General features: G+C 35.7%; 1 protein-coding gene across 1 annotated transcript in view; it reads left to right on the top strand.

Moving 5' to 3' along the window:
- Positions 1–15,904: 15,904 nt before the first annotated feature.
- Positions 15,905–17,561, top strand: part of FAM240B (family with sequence similarity 240 member B) — a 43,855-nt gene continuing 42,198 nt past the window's right edge. The window contains exon 1 of the mRNA XM_060013524.1: positions 15,905–15,932. The gene's annotated coding sequence lies outside the window, so the exon portion shown is untranslated. The remainder of the gene's footprint in view (positions 15,933–17,561) is intronic.

Here is a 17,561-nt window from a genome sequence, read left to right as displayed (position 1 = left end):
TTACAGGTTGTTTTTTTTTTTTTTTCCAGTACTTTGAATATATCATCCAACTCTCTCCTGGTCTGTAAGGTTTCTGCTGAGATATTCACAAATTGTTTTCTGGGAATTCCCTCATAGGTGCCAAGTCACTTTTCTCTTGTTCCTTTCAATATTCTCTCCTTGTACTTCACATTTAAGAAGTTGATTATAACATGATTGGGTGTAGTCTTGTTTGTGTTGATCCTATATTGAGCCCTTTGAACTTACTTCTACTGCTACACTATTTATTTTCTAGATATCTTATATCCTTTTTGTTCTTCACTTCCTTCACTATTACATTCTTTTTGATTGATGTTTTTCCTAGTTTACCATTTTGATTCTCTTCTTATTTCTTTTCTGTATATTTTTGAGGTATTTTTTTTAGTGCTTATCATAGGAGTTAATGTAAGCATCTTAATGTTATGAAAAAACAAATTTGAATTAATAACCTTTTCATTTAATAATAACAAAAAATCTGCTTATTTACATCCTGCATCCTCGTTTACACTGCACTTGTCACAAATTACATCTTTATGTATTGTGTGCCCTTTAATAGCCTTATAATAACTATTTTATATATTTGTCTTTTAAATCACATTTTGAAAAGAGGCGTTACAAACCCTAAATACAAATGTGTTGGCCATTTAAACTTAGTGTGGTTACCTTTACCATTGTTCTTTAATGCTTCATATGGTTTCAAGTTACGTTTCATTTCAGCCTGAAGGATTCCTTTAACAGTTCTTATTGAGCAGACCTACTAGTAATGAACTTCTTCAGTGTTTCTTCATATGAGTGTCTTAATTTTCCTTTATTTAAAAAAATTCTGGTAAAATATACATAACATAAAATTTATCATCTTAACAATTTAAGAGTGCAGGCCAGAGGCATGAAATATATTTACACTGCCATGCTATCGTTACCATCATCCATCCACAGAACTTTTCATCTTGCAAAACGATAATAGTCTGTACTCATGAAACAACAACTCTCCATTTCCCTTGCCCCCTCACCCCCAGAAACCACCACTGTACTTTCTGTCTCTGTGAATTTGATTACTCTATGTACTTCATATAAGTGTGATCATACAGTATTTGTCCTCTTGTGACTGGCTTATTTTACTTAGCGTAATGCCTGAAGGTTGATCCATGTTGTAACGTGTCAGAATTCCCTTCCTTTTTAAGAGTGAGTATTGATTTATTGTTTGTATAGACCACATTTTGTATATCCTTTCATCCCTCAATGGACCCTTTGAGTTTTTTCAGCCTTTGCCTGTAGTGAATAATTCTGCTATGAGCATGGGTGAACACATAACTCTTCGAGTTTATAATTTCAATTCTTTTTGAGTATTTAATAGGAACTTGAATTATGGGATCATATGGTAATTCTATTTTTAATGTTTTGAGGAACCACCATACTGTTTTCCTTTCTGTGTGCACCATTTTACATACCCACCAACAGTGTACAAGTGTATACATACTGGATATTAACCTTATCAGCTATAGGATTTGCAAATATTTTCTCCCATTCAGCAGGTTCATTTCATTTTTTGATGCAAGAAGTAGTTTTAAATTTTGAATACCTAGTTTATCTATTTTATTACCTCCACTTTTGGTGTCATATTCAAGAAATCTTTGCCAAATTTCATGTCATGGCTTTCTTCCCAACACTTTCTTCTAAGAGTTTTATAGTTTGAGGTCTCACATTAAGGTCTTTGATTCACTGAGTTAATTTCTGTATGTGATGTAAGGTAAGGGTCTACTGTCATTCTTTTGAATGTGGATATTTTTTTTCCCAGTACCATTTGTTGAAATTGCTATCCTTTCCCCATTGGGTGGTCTTGGCACTCCTGTTGAAAATCATTTGGTGATGTATATACAGGTTTACTTCTGGGTTTCTCTTTTATTCCACTGGCCTATTCTCCTTCCTATATGTGTGTTTATGCCGGTACTATTTTGATTACTGTGGTTTTGTAGTAAGTTTTGAAATCAAGAAATTTGAAACTTCAAATTTTCTTCTTTTTACACATTATTTTAACTATTCAGGCCCTTTAAATTCCATGTGAACTTTAGGATGAATTTTTCACTTCTGAAAAAACCTCACTGTGATGTTTAAAGAGATTGCATTTAATTTGTACATCCCTTTAAGTCGTGTTGACATATTAACAACATTAAGTCTTCCAATCTGTGAACACAAGATGCCTTTACATTTATTGGTGTCTTCATTAATTTCCTTCAGCAGCGTTTTCTAGTTCTCAATGTACATGTCTTTTGTCCCCCTGGTTAAGTTATTCCTCGTCTTTTACTATACTTCATGGTATTTTAAATGCTATTTTGTTTTTGCTTTCCTTTTTCCACTTTTCATTGTTAGTGTATAGAGACACAACTGATTTTTGAGTATTGATTTTGTATCTGGCAACTTTTCTAAATTCATTTATTAATTCTAACAGGTTCTTTTTGGTGCATGTGTGTTGTCTCTGAACAAATATAATTTTATTTCTTCCTTTCCAATTTAGATGCCTTTTATTTTATATGTTGCCTGATTTATTTGGCTAGGAATTCCAGTACTGTGTTGAATAGCAGTGGTGACAACAGGCATCCTTCCTTTGTTTCTGATCTTAGGGAGAAAGATTTCACCACTGAATATAATAGCTGTTGGTTTTCTATCTGTGACCTTTATTATGTTGAAGTCATCAACTTATATTCCTGGTTTGTTGAGGGTTTTTTTCTAATCATAAAATGGCACTGAATTTTGTCAAATGTTTTTTCTGCATCAATGAAGATGATCACATGGAGTTTAGTCCCTTCAAACTGTTTACGTGCTGTACTACATTGATTGATTTTCATATGTTGAACCAACCTTGCCTTGCAAGAATAAATCCCATTTGGTCATGATGTATAATCCTTATAATGGGCTGTACTGGCTCTTTTTTTTTTTTTTTTTTTTTTTTTTTTTGTGGTACGTGGGCCTCTCACTGTTGTGGCCTCTCCCGTTGCGGAGCACAGGCTCCGGACGCACAGGCTCAGCGGCCATGGCTCACGGGCCCAGCCGCTCCGCGGCATGTGGGATCTTCCCGGACTGGGGCACGAACTCGTGACCCCTGCATCGGCAGGCGGACTCTCAACCACTGCGCCACCAGGGAAGCCCCTGGCTCTTATTTTTTAAAGGATTTTTGCATCAGTATTCATAAGGGATATTGGTCTTTAGGGTACTTTTCTTGTAGTGTCCTTAGATTTGTAATTGATGTAATGTTTACCTCATAGAATGAGTGAAAATAAATTCTCTCCTCTTAAGTTGTTTGGAAGAGCTCGAGAAGGATTGGTGTTAATTCTGCTTTAAATAGTTGGTAGAATTCACCATGAAGATACCTGGTGCTGGGCATTCAGTTGTTGGCAGATGTTTGATAAGTGATTCCATATCTTAACTTGTAGATCTGTTCAGATTTTGTATTTCTTGGTAGGATGTGCGTTTCTAGGAATGTGTTCATTTCATCTAAGTTATCAAGTTAGTTGGTATACAACTGTTAATAGTACTCTATTTTAAGCCTTTTTATCTCTACAAAATTGGTAGTAATGTCCCTTTCTTCATTTCTGATTTTACATATTTTGTTCTTATCTCTTTTTTTAATAGTCTAACTAGTTTTGTCAATTTTGTTGATCGTTTTCCTCTTTTTACAGCTATTTTGAGGCATAACTGACAAAACTATAATATATCTAAAACGTATAACGTGATTATTTGATATACGTATATATTGTAAAAGGATTCTCGCAATCAAGTTAATTAACATACCCATCACCTGTCATATATTTACTTTTTGTGTGTGAGGACACAAATTCTACTCTCTCAGAAATTTTCAGTTACAGAATACAGCATCATCAGTTAGTCACCATTGTTATACATTAGCTCCTCAGACCTTATTCCTTCATTTTATCCCTCATGTTATAACTGAAAATTTGTATCCATTTACCAGTGTGTTCCCATTTCCCCCCATGCCCAACTGCAGGCAACAATTTCTGCTCTATGTTTCTATGATTCCAACTTTTTTTTTTAGATTCCACACATAAGTGATACCATGCAGCATTTGTCTTTTCTCCATCAGGCTTATTTCACTTAGCATAATGTTCTCCAGGCTCATTCATGTTCTTGCAAGTGTCAGGATTTACTTTAAGGCTGAATAATATCCCATTGTGTATGTTATGTATGTATATTTGTGTGTGTGTGTATCAGAATTTGTTTATCCATTCATCTATGAGAGACAGGCAGGTTCTTTCCATACTATTACTGTGAATAACATTTCAAAGGTTTTTTTGTTTTTGTTTTTTTCCCGTACCACGTGGCTTGTGGGATCTTAGTTCCCCAACCATGGGTTGAACCCGGGCCCTCCCCTCAGCAGTGAGAGCACGAAGTCCTAACCACTGGATAGCCAGGGAATTCCTAAAAAATATTGTTTCTTTTTGCTATATGACCAGAAGTGGAATTGCTGGATCACATGGTATTCTAATTTTATTTTCTTGAGGAATCTCCATACTGCTTTCAGTGCTGGTTGAACCAATTTACATTCCCAACAACAGTGCACACAGATTCCCTTTTCTCCACATCCTCACCGACATTTATCTCTTGTCTTTTTTATAATACACATACTAACAGGTGTGAGGTGATATCTCATTGTGGTTTTGATTTGCATTTCCCTGATGATTGGTGATGTGAATCACCTTTTCATATACCTTTTCCCCAAATATTTGTCATCTTTGGGAAAATGTCTTTTTAGGTCCTTTGCCAATTTTTAAATTGTGTTATATGGTGTTTTTGCTACTGATTTGTATGAGCTCCTTGTATACTTTGGATATTAACTTCTTTTTAGATAAGTGATTTGCAGATATTTTCTCACACTCCATAGGTTGCTTTTTTATTTTGTTAATAGTTACCTTTGCGGTTCAGAACCTTTTTCGTTTCATGTAGTCCCGCTTGTACATTTTTGTTTTGTTGCCTTTGCTTTTGGTGTCAAATCCAAAAGAACATTGATGAGATTAGTGGCAAGGAGCTTACCCCCTATATTTTCTACTAAGAATTTTAAGGATCAGGTCCTATGTTCATGTCTTTAATTAATCTTGAGTTTTTTTTTATATCTGGTGTAAGGTGACTTTTCCATGTGGCAATGCAGTTTCCCCAAAAACCGTTTATTGGAGAGACTCTCCTTTTCCCATTGTTTATTCTTGACTTCCTTGCTGAAAACTAATTGACTATATATGCATGGGTTTATTTTTGAGCTGTCGATTCATTTTTGTTGATCTGTGTTTCTGTTTTATGCCAATACAGTACTTATTTGATTACTATAGCTTTGTATTATAGTTTGAAATCAGGAAGTGTGACGTCTCTAGTTTTGTTCTTCTTTCTCAAGATTGCTTTGGCTCTTTGGAGTCTTTTGTGGTTTCATATGAGTTTTAGGATTTTTTTTCTATTTCTTTAAAACATGCTTTGGAATTTTGATAGAGATTGCATAGAATTTGTAGGTCACTTTGGATGGTATGGGCATTTTCACAATATTAACCCTTCCAATCCATGAACACAGAATATCTATCCATTTGTTTGTGTCTTCTTCAATTTCTTACATCAGTGTTTTATGGTTTTTAGTGTGTAGATCTTTCACCCCGTTAGATAAATTTGTTCCTACGTATTTTACTCTTTTTCATACTATTGCAAATGAGATTATTTTCTTAATTTTTCTTCTTATAATTCATTGTTAGTTGATATTCGTTGGTATACAAATGCAGCTGATTTTTGTATATTGATCCTGAAACTTTACAGAATTCAGTTATTCTAACAGGTTTTTTTTTTTTGCAGTGTGTTTAGGGTTTCCCACATATAATATCATGTCATCTGCAAACAGACTTATTTAACTTATAACTTTAAAATTTGGATGCGTTTTATTCGTTTTTCTTGCTTAATTCCTCTGGCTAGGACTTACAGTCATATGGTGAATGAAGGTGCTGAGAGTTGCATCCTTGTCTTGCTCCTGATCTTAGAGGATGCTGTTCCTTGTTTCAGCTTCTCACTGTTGCGTGTGATGTTAGCTGTAGTCTTATCATATATGGCCGTTATTATGATAATGTACATTACATCTATACATAAATTGCTGAGTTTTTTTTCACACACACTGTATTTTATTTTACAAGACATAAACTGACACCAAGCATTGTAAATGGATGACCACAACAAAAGCAACAATGATTGCAATTACCAAACACGAAACACACTCATACTATGTCATAATATTGACATTCAGTCCAGTAAACTTCCACTGTAACGGCTCCTTTACTTTGCAGTGAAAATTGATTTGTATATTTTTTGCCTCTGAGTCTTTGTGGGATTTTTTTTTTTATTCAAACAAAGTTATAAAAGGGCTTCCTTGGTGGCACAGTGGTTGAGTTTCCGCCTGCCGATGCAGGGGACACGGGTTCGTGCCCCGGTCCGGGAAGATCCCACATGCCGGGGAGCAGCTGGGTCCATGAGCCATGGCCGCTGAGCCTGTGCATCTGGAGCCTGTGCTCCACAATGGGAGAGGCCACAACAGTGAGAGGCCCACGTACCACAAAAAAAAAAAAAAAATTATAGTCGTCCTCATCAGTTCACTCAGTCCCATGTAATTAATATTTTTCATCTTATATGAATTCATCAGTTTTACACTAGAGTTCTGAAAATGCTTATTCCTTCAATTCAGCAGTATAGTCAGTTACCAGAAACCTGTACTTGTCAGAGTCTTCTCCATGAATGCCTTAAATATGAAACCCTTTTATAGGATCATTTTTGTGAAAGCATCAGAGTACACCCAGAACTGTCTGCAAATGACAAAAGACTTAAAAATGACCACAGTTAAATATTTGATGAAAGTTCATAATAATGCAATTGACAAGGAAATTTAGTTATTGCTGAGATATATTTTTAAAGTAATAACTAGAATTATGACTTGTAACATTATACCAGAACATATAAGATTTTTAGAAATTTCATGTAATGTCTGAAACATTTATATTAACATATTTCCATACAAATAACCCAAAGAAAGTTTAGTATTAGTTGTTTTTTGTTTGTTTTTTTATACTGCAGGTTCTTATTACTCATCAATTTTATACACATCAGTGTATACACATCAATCCCAGTCGCCCAATTCAGCACACTACCATCCCCAGCCCACTGCGGTTTTCCCCCCTTGGTGTCCATACATTTGTTCTCTACATCTGTGTGTCAACTTCTGCCCGGCAAACCGGTTCATCTGTACCATTTGTCTAGGTTACACATACATGCGTTAATATATGATATTTGTTTTTCTCTTTCTGACTTACTTCACTTTGTACAACAGTCTGTAGATCCATCCACGTCTCAACAAATGACTCAATTTTATTCCTTTTTATGGCTGAGTGACATTCCATTGTATATATTTACCACATCTTCTTTATCCATTCATCTGTCGATGGGCATTTACGTTGTTTACATGACCTGGCTATTGTCAATAGTGCTGCAGTGAACTGGGGTGCGTGTGTCTTTTTGGATTATGGTTTTCTCTGGGTATATGCCAAGTACTGGGATTGCTGGATCATATGGTAATTCTATTTTTAGTTTTTTAAGGAACCTCCATACTGTTCTCCATATTGGCTGTATCAATTTACATTCCCACCAACAGTGCAAGAGGCTTCCCTTTTCTCCACACCCTCTCCAGCATTTGTTGTTTGTAGATTTTCTGATGATGCCCATTCTAACTGGTGTGAGGTGATAACTCCTTGTAGTTTTGATTTGCATTTCTCCAATAATTAGTGATGTTGAGCGCTTTTCATGTGCTTCTTGCCCATCTGTATGTCTTGTTTGGAGAAATGTCTAGGTCTTCTGCCCATTTTTGGATTGGGTTGTTTGTTTGTTTGATATTGAGTTGCATGAGCTGTTTATATATTTTGGACATTAATCCTTTGTCCGTTGATTCGTTTGCAAATATTTTCTCCCGTTCTGAGGGTTGTATTTTTGTCTTGTTTATGGTTTCCTTTGCTGTGCAAAAGCTTTGAAGTTTCATTAGGTCCCATTTGTTTATTTTTGTTTTTATTTCCATTACTCTAGGAGGTGCAGCAAAGAAGATCTTGCTGTGATTTATGTCAAAGAGTGTTCTTCCTATCTTTTCTTCTAACAGTTTTATAGTGTCCGGTCTTACATTTAGGTCTCGAAACCATTTTGAGTTTATTTTTGTGTATGGTGTTAGGGAGTGTTCTAATTCCATTCTTTTACATGTAGCTGTCCAGTGTTCCCAGAACCACTTATTGAAGAGACTGTGTTTTCTCCATTGTATATCTTTGACTCCGTTGTCATAGATTAGTTGACCATAGGTGCGTGGGTTTATCTATGGGCTTTCTATCTTGTTCCATTGATCTATGTTTCTCTTTTTGTGCCAGTACCATATTGTCTTGATTACTTTAGCTTTGTAGTATAGTCTGAAGTCAGGGAGTCTCATTCCTCCAGTTCTGTTTTTTTCCCTCAATAGTGCTTTGGCTATTTGGGGTCTTTTGTGACTCCATACAAATTTTAAGATGTTTTGTTCTAGTTCCGTAAAAAATGCCATTGGTTATTTGATAGGGATTGCATTGAATCTATAGATTGCTTTGGGTAGTATAGTCATTTTCACAATATTGATTCTTCCAATCCAAGAACATGGTATATCTCTCCAACTTTGGTATCATCTTTAATTTCTTTCTTCAGTGTCTTATAGTTTTCTGCATACAGGTCTTTTGTTTCCATAGGTAGGTTTATTCCTAGGTATTTTATTCTTTTTCTTGCAATGGTAAATGGGAGTGTTTCCATAATTTCTCTTTCAGATTTTTTATCATTAGTGTACAGGAATGAAAGAGATTTCTGTGCATTAATTTTGTATCCTGCAACTTTACCAAATTCATTGATTAGATCCAGTAGTTTTCTGGTGGCATTTTTAGGATTCTCTATGTATAGAGATATGCGAAGAGTGACAGTTTTACTTCTTCTTTTCCAATTTGTATTCCTTTTATTTCTTTTTCTTCTCTGATTGCTGTGGCTAGGTCTTCCAGAACTGTGTTGCATAATAGTTGTGAGCGTGGACATCCTTGTCTTGTTCGTTATCTTAGAGGAAATGCTTTCAGTTTTTCACCATTGAGAATGATGTTTTCTGTGGGTTTGTCATATATGGCCTTTATTATTTTGAGGTAGATTCCCTCTATGCCCACTCTGGAGAGTTTTTATCATAAATGGGTGTTGAATTTTGTCAAAAGCTTTTTCTGCATCTATTGAGATGATCATATGGTTTTTTTGTGTGTGTGTGTGGTACAAGGGCCTCTCACTGTCGCGGCCTCTCCTGTTGCGGAGCACAGGCTCTGAATGTGCAGGCTCAGCGGCCATGGCTCATGGGCCCAGCTGCTCCACGGCATGTGGGATCCTCCCAGACTGGGGCACGAACCCACGTCCCCTGCATCGGCAGGCGGACTCTCAACCACTGCACCACCAGGGAAGCCCGATCATATGGTTTTTATTCTTCAGTTTGTTATTATGGCATATGACATTGATTGTTTTGCATATATTGAAGAATTTTTGCATCCCTGGGATAAATCCCACTTAATCATGGTGCATGATTCTTTAGTGTATTGTTCAATTCTCTTTGCTAGTATTTTCTTGAGCATTTTTGCATCTATATTCATCATTGATATTGGTCTGTAATTTTCTTTTTTTTGTTGTATCTTTGTCTGGTTTTGGTATCAGGGTTATGGTGGCCTCATAGAATGAGTTTAGGAGTTTTCCTGCCTCTGCAATTTTTTGGAAGAGTTTGCGAAGGATGGGTGTCAGCTCTTCTCCAAGTGTTTGATAGAATTCACGTATGAAGCCATCTGGTCCTGGACTTTTGTTTGTTGCAAAATTTTTAATCACAGTTTCAATTTCATTACTTGTGATTGGTCTCTTCATATTTTCTATTTATTCCTGGTTCACTTTTGGAAGGTTATAGCTCTCTAAGAATTTGTCCATTTCTCCCAGGTTGTCTATTTTATTGGCATATAGTTGTTTGTAGTAATCTCTTATCATCCTCTGTATTTCTGCAGTGTCTGTTGTAACTTCTTTTTCATTTCTAATTTTATTGATTTTAGTCCTCTCCCTCTTTTTCTTGATGAGTCTGGCTAATGGTTCATTAATTTTGTTTATCTTCTTAAAGAACCTGCTTTCAGTTTCGTTGATCTTTGTTATTGTTTTCTTTGTTTCTATTTCATTTATTTCTGCTCTGATCTTCATGATTTCTTTCCTCCTGCTAACTTTGTGTTTTGTTTGTTCTTCTTTCTCTAGTGCCTTTAGGTGTAACGTTGGATTGTTTATTTCAGATTTTTCTTTCTCTTGAGGTAGGCTTGTATAGCTATAAACTTCCCTCTTAGAACTGCTTTTGCTGCATCCCATAGGTTTTGGATTGTCGTGTTTTCATTGTCATTTGTATCTAGGTATTTTCTGATTTCCTCTTTGATTTCTTCAGTTATCTCTTGGTTATTTTGTAACATATTGTTTAGCCTCCAAGTGATTGTGCTTTTTATGTTTTTTTCCCTGTACTTGATTTCTAATCTTATAGCATTGTGGTCAGGAAGGATGCTTCATATGTTTTCAATTTTCTTAAATTTACTGAGGCTTGATTTGAGACCCAAGATGTGATCTGTCCTGGGGAATGTTCCGTGCATACTTGAAAGTTGAATCTGCAGTTTTGGTATGGCATCTCATATAAATATCAATTAACTCTATCTGGCCTATTGTGTCATTTAAAGCTTCTGTTTCCTTAATTTTCTGTTTGGGTTATCTGTCCATTGGTGTAAGTGTTGTGTTAAAGTCCCCCACTATTATTGTGTTACGGTCGATTTACTCTTTTAGAATTGTTAGCAGTTGCCTTATGTATTGAGGCGCTCCTATGTTGGGTGCATATATATTACAATTGTTATATTTTCTTCTTGGATTGATCCCTTGATCAGTATGTAGTGTCCTTCCTTGTCTCTTGTAACATTCTGTATTTTAAAGTCTATTTTATCTGACATGAGTATAGCTACTCCAGCTTTCTTTTGATTTCCATTTGCATGGAATATCTTTTTCCATCCCCTCACTTTCAGTCTGTATGTGTCCCTATGTCTGAAGTGGGTCTCTTGTAGACAGCATATATGTGGGTCTTGTTCTTGTATCCATTCAGTTTGCTGAGTTATTATCATGAAATAATGTTCACTTTTTTCATAGTTGCTGATCATATGATTTATCCCTCATTTTATTAATGTGCTATATCACATTTATTGATTTACATGTGATGAACCATCTTTGCATCCCAGGAATAAACCTGTTTGGTCATGGTGTATGATTCTTGTAATGTGCTGTTGAAGTTTGTTTGGTAATATTTTGTTGAGGATTTTGGCATCTGTGTTCATCAAGGATGTTGAGCATTGATTTTATTTTCTTGTAGTATGCTTGCCTGGCTTTGGTAACCGGGTAATATTGGCCTTTTAAAATGAGTTTGGAAGTTTTCCCTCCTCTTCAGTTCTTTGGAAGAATTTGAGATAGAATGGTTAATTTCTTTAAAGTGTTGGTAGAATTTACCAGTGAAGCCATCTGGTCTTGGAACTATTTTTGGTTGAGAGGTTTATTATTTACTGATTCAATCTCCTTACTTGTAATTTGTTCATATGTTCTATTTCCTTATGATTCATTCTTGGTAGGTTGTATGTTTCTAGGAATTTATCCATTTCTTCTAGGTTATCTAATTTGTTGGCATAAAATTGCTCATAGTAATTTCTTCTGATCCTTTATCTTTGTTGTTATGCATGGTAATATATCCCCTTTCACTTCTGACAATATTGAGTATTTTCTTTTTTGCCTAGTTAGTCTAGCTAAAGGCTTGCACATCTTTTTTTTTTTTTCTAACCTTTAAAAAACCAGCTCTTACTTTCAGTGGTCGTCTGTTGTATTTCTAGTCCCTGTTTCATTTCTATCTGCCCTAAATTTTTTTCTTTCCTTCTGATCACATTACGCTTAATATGTTGTTTAGTTCCTTTACTTTTTTTAGTTGTTTTTTTTAGGTTGTTTATTTTAGATCTTTCTTTTGTCTTAATGTAGACTTTTATCATTATACACTTCCCTCTTACAACTGTTTTTGCTGCAGCTCATAAGTTTTAGTACATTGTGTTTCATTTTCATTTGTCTCAAAATATCTTGTCAATTGCCCTTTGATTTCTTCTTCAACCCTTTCGTTCAGGAGCCTGTTGTTTAACCTACACATATTTGTGATATTTCTGAATTTCCTCCTATAATGTATTTTAGTGTCATACCATTCTAGTCGGAAACAATACAGTGATTTCAGTTATATTATGACCTAACAGATGATGTATCATGGAGAGTATTCCATGTATGCTTGGGAAGAATGTGTATTCTTCTGTTCTGCATATGTCTGTTAGGTCCATCTGGTATTATGTGTAGTTTAAGTCCAATGTCTCCTTATTGATTTTCTTTTTGGATGATGATCTATCCATTGATGAAAATGGGGTATTGAAGTCCCGAAATACTGATTTACTGCCTATTTCCGCCTTCAGGTTAGTTACTATTTGCTTTATATATAATTAGGGTGCTCTGATAGTGCAGGAATAAAAATGTATAATTGTATGTCCTCTTATAAGTAAATTTACTCCTTATCTTTATATAATGACGTTCTTTGTCTTTTGTTACAGTATTTGACTTCAAGTTCATGTAAATATAGCTACCACTGCTCTCTTTTGGTTTCCATTTGAATAGAATGTCTTTTTCCATCCCTTTACTTTCAGTGTAAGTGTGTCATTAAAGCTGAAATGAGACTCTTGTTATCAGCAGACAGTTGGGTCTTCTTATTAAATTCATAAAACCACTCTGTGTCTTTTAGTGGGAGAATTTAATTCATTTGCATATAGAGGAATCATTGACAGGGAAAGACTTACTAATTCCATCATATTAATTGTTTCCTGGATTTTTTGTCATTCTTTTACTCCTTTCTTCTTTTCTTGCTGTCTTTCTTTGTGAATTGATAATTTTGTTGTGTTATGCTTTGATTTTTGTCTCTGTTTTTTGGGTATCTACTAAAGGTTTTGATTCTTTGTTATCGTGAGCCTTTCATCCAATCTCTTAGAGTTATGACAGGCTATTTTAAGGTGATAACTTAATTTTGAATCCATACAAAAGCACTACAATTTTACACTCTCCTTATTTTATGCTTTGATGTCACAATTCACATCATTTTATATTGTGAATCCATTAAAAAATTATTGCAGTGATAGTTGTTCTTGTCTTTAACTTTTATACTAAAGTTATAAGATATTTACCCATCACCATCTTAGAGTATTCTGAACTATCTTTTGGCCTATGAGTTTTATACTTTCATGTGTTTTCATGTTCCTAATTAATTAACACACTTTCATTTCAGATTGAAGGACTCCTTTGAACAACTTTTGTATAAACTCCTTCAGCTTTTCTTTGTTTATGAAAACTCTGTCTCTCCAATTCTAAAGGACAAGTTTGCTGGATAGAGCATTCTTGGCATTTTTTTTTCTTTGCACACTTTGAATATATCCTTACTATCCCTTGTGGGCTGCAATATTTTGCTGAAAAATCTGTTAATCTTATGGGGATTCCCATGTATAAACAAGTGGCTTTTGTCTTCTTGCTTTTACGATTCTGTCTTTAATTTCTGATAATTTCATTATATTGTGTCTATGTGTAGGTCTCTTTGGATTAATCTTCTTTGGACAGTTTTGGGCTTCCTCGATCTGGATATCTCTTTCTTTCCCCACATTAGGGAAGTTTTTAGGCAGTATTTCTTTGAATATTCTCTCTGCCCTTTCTTTCTTTCTCTTTCTTGAAGACCTCTAATGCCTATATTAATCCACTTACTGGTGTCCCTTATGCGATCTTCACTTTTTTCTATTTTTCTTTCTTTTTGCTCTTTTGATTAGATAACTTCCACTGCCTTGTCTGATTCTTTCTTCCATTTGGTCTAGTCTGCTTGTGAAGCCCTGTATTGAATTTTTCAGTTCATTTATTCTTGAAATCTATGATTTCTGTTGGTACTTCTTAATATTTTCTGTCTCTTTGTTGAAACTCACACTTTGCTCATGCTTTATTCTCCTGACGTCAGCATCTTTATTACCATTATTCTGAACTCTGTTGGGTAATTACTTATATCCACTTCATTAAGGTCAGCTCCTAGAGATCTGTTTACTTGTTTGAAACATCCCCGTTTCTTTACTTTCCTTGACTCTCTGTGTTGGTTTTTGTATAAAACAGCCCCTTTTCCCAGTTTAATCTGTCTTGTGTAGGATATGAACCTCCTTAATCAGCCTGGCTTAGTTGTTGAAATCATTGTCTTTGTTGTTAGTGACTTCCAGCAGTTGAGGGTGTTCCAAGACCCATCAGTGTGCTCAACGATGTGGTTAATGCTCATATGCCTGTTTAGGCTTCTGGACAACTGCCAGTTTCCTGCTGCTTTAACTACCTGATGCAGGTTAATTGGAAGCCCAATTATCAGGCAGGAGCTGGAAAAGTCAGAATATGACATATGTAGTCTAGCTCCTATGAAGAAGAATTCAGAGCTGGAAGAGTTTCTTCTTCCTCACTCTGCGCTGAGCCAAGGGAAATAATTACTCTGAATGCTTCTCTGTCCAAGTAAAACAGCCTTTGTTTTTAGTGGTCCCAGGCACTCATGAAGGCTGAGCCCTTTCAGCTCCCAGAGCTAGGTGAATTGGGGGCTAGTCCCTTAGGTGGCAGTTGAAAACTGGTGTGCTAGATATGTGGACAAGCTCCTTCAAGGAGAGAAGATAAAAATTTGGTCTTACTTGGAGCTGGTGGAGATAGCAGGGGACATGCCCACCAGCTTTACCAGGCTCCCAAATGGATCCCCGTGAGCTTCCACATGCAGACTAACTGGAAGCCAGAACCACAGGCAGCAGCTAGAAAAATATACGACTTCCTTCCAGGGAGAAACATTCTTGCTGGGAGATGGACATGTTTTTGTCATCTCCCTCCATGCTGGGTCTGGGTGTATAGATATGGGAAATCCTCATGCATCCATTTAAAAACTTCTTCTTTGTTTGCTATAGTACTGTGGTGCTCAGGAATGCAAGCCCAATTGACTTTCACAGGTAGGTTATTTTGGGGTCCATCCCTCAGGTGGCAGTTTTAAAAGTCAGGGTTCTAAATGTGTAGACAAGCTCCCTCCAGGGCCATGCAGGAGATTTGGCTTTATTGTTGAAGCAGTTTGGAGGGAGAGTGCAGAGTAAGTACCCACTGGCTCTTTTGGGCTCTGGGCAGGATTCCAGTCAGCTGAAATGCAAGCTGATTAGAAGCTGGACCCTCAGACAGTAGCTGGGAAAGTATGTAGTCCAACACCCTCCAGGAAGAAATTGGGAGATAAGCGTTTGTGTGTGTTCCCTCTGCTCTGAGCTTGGGGAGATAGCCAGAGGGAGTGCTCAAGCACCTTGTAAAAACTGCTTATTTGTTTGCTATAATACTATGGGACTTGTGAAGGGAAGCCCTTTTGGCTCTCAGAGCTAGATTATTTGGGGACCCATCCCTCAGGCGGAAGCCTTAAAATTTGGGACATTAGAAATGTGGTGCAAACACCGTGCTAATTGGGAAGAGGCTGGGAGTTGTTGGTTTCAGAAAAATTATAAGGCGCTGTTCTTGGGTGGGGTTTATAGTAAGAGTGTGTCTCATCCTTTCCTACACATTTCTGAGTGGGTATTTTCTCAGTTTCCCAATGTGTAGGCGTCACTAAAGTTAGTTTCTTGATATCTTTCAGAGGGAATTGATCTGTGTGTAGGTGTATATTCAGTGCATCCATGGAAGGAGGGAAATTCAGGAGTCTCTTCTGTGTCCATCTTGAGGTACGTGTTGATCTTTTCTAATAACCGACTCCTGGTTTCATTGACTTTCAATATTGTTTTTCTGTTTTGTTTATGTATGCTGTAACATTTATTATTTTTCCCATCTGCTGGCCTTGGGTTAAGCTTTTTCTACTTCTTTAAGGAAAATGTTAGATTGTGGATATGAGATCTTTATTCTGTTTTAATGTAAGCCTTTACAGCTATAAATTTCCCTCTCATCACTGCTTGTGCTCCATCCCATAAGGTTTGCTATTATGTATATTTTTCTTTGGTCTCAAGGTATTTTGTAGTTTCTCTTGTAATTTCTTCCTTGACCCATCGGTTGTTTAGCGTGCTGTTTAATTTCCACATATTTGTGAATTTTTGTTTCCCTTCTGTTACTGATTTCCACTTTTATCCCATTGTGATGGAAAAAGATTCATTGTATGATTTCAGTAGTTTTAATTTTTATTAAGAATTGTTTTGTGGCCTAACATATGGCTATTCTGGAAATGTTTCACGTACACTTGAGAAAAATCTGTAATTTACTGTCTTTGGGTAGAGAGCTGTGTATATATGTGTCTGTTAGGTCCATTTGGTTTATACTCTTGTTTAACTTTTCTGTTTCCTTACTGATCTTCTGTGTGGTTTTTCTCTCCCATTTCTGAATGAAGGCTATCAAAGTCTTCAACTCTTACTGTTTCTCCCTTCCGTCAAGGTTTGCTTCATCTGTTAAGGAGCTCTGGTACAAATGTTTATAATTTTTATTTTTTCTTAGAGAATTGATCCTTTTCTCATTATATAAATTCCTTCTTTGTTCCTTGTAAAAGGTTTGACTTAAAGTCTAGTTTGTCTGATATTAGTATAGGCACCTTGTTCCCTTTTGCTCACTATTTGCATGGGATAGTTTTCCATTCTTCACTTTCAACCTGTGTATGTCCATAAATTTAAACTGAATCCCTTGTAGACAGCATAGACAGCTATAGTTGGATTCTGTTTTTTATCCATTCTGCCAGCTTATGCATCTTAATTGGTGAGTTTAATCCATTATTCTTAAAGTAATTACTGATAGAGAAGGACTTTTTTTTGCCATTTGTTTTCTGTATGCTTCATTAAATTTTTGTCCCTTCTTTATTGCCTTCTTTTGTGTTTATTTTATTTTTTTTGAAGTGACACATTTTGATTCCCTTCTGACTTCCTTTTCTGTATACTTTGTAAATATTTTCTTTTTGGTTATCACAGGGATTACATACAATATCCTAAAGTCATAACAATCTGTTTTAAACTGTCAACAGCTGAACTTCAATAACATACAAAAATTCTACTCCTTCACAGCACCACTCCTCCAGTCTGTTATTGATGTTAAAAAATACATCCTTATATATTGTGTATCCATTAACATAGAAATTATGTTAATTTTTAATTTTTTTACTTTTAATTCTATAATATATAAAAAGTGTGATTACCAACCCACATTGCAATACTCATGTTTTTTATATTTCCCCACTTATTTACCTTAACCAGAGAGCTATATATTTTCTTCTAGCTTTGAGCTACTTGTCTAGGACTTTATCATTTCAACTTGAAGGACTCCCTTTAGTATTTCTGGTAGGGAAGGTCTAATGATAGTAATTCCCTCCAAGTTCTGTT

Source organism: Delphinus delphis, chromosome 6, assembly GCF_949987515.2.
Source record: "Delphinus delphis chromosome 6, mDelDel1.2, whole genome shotgun sequence".
Lineage (NCBI taxonomy): Eukaryota > Metazoa > Chordata > Mammalia > Artiodactyla > Delphinidae > Delphinus > Delphinus delphis.
The sequence above is the reverse complement of the archived record's forward strand: the minus strand, read 5'-3'. Positions and strand labels throughout refer to the sequence as shown.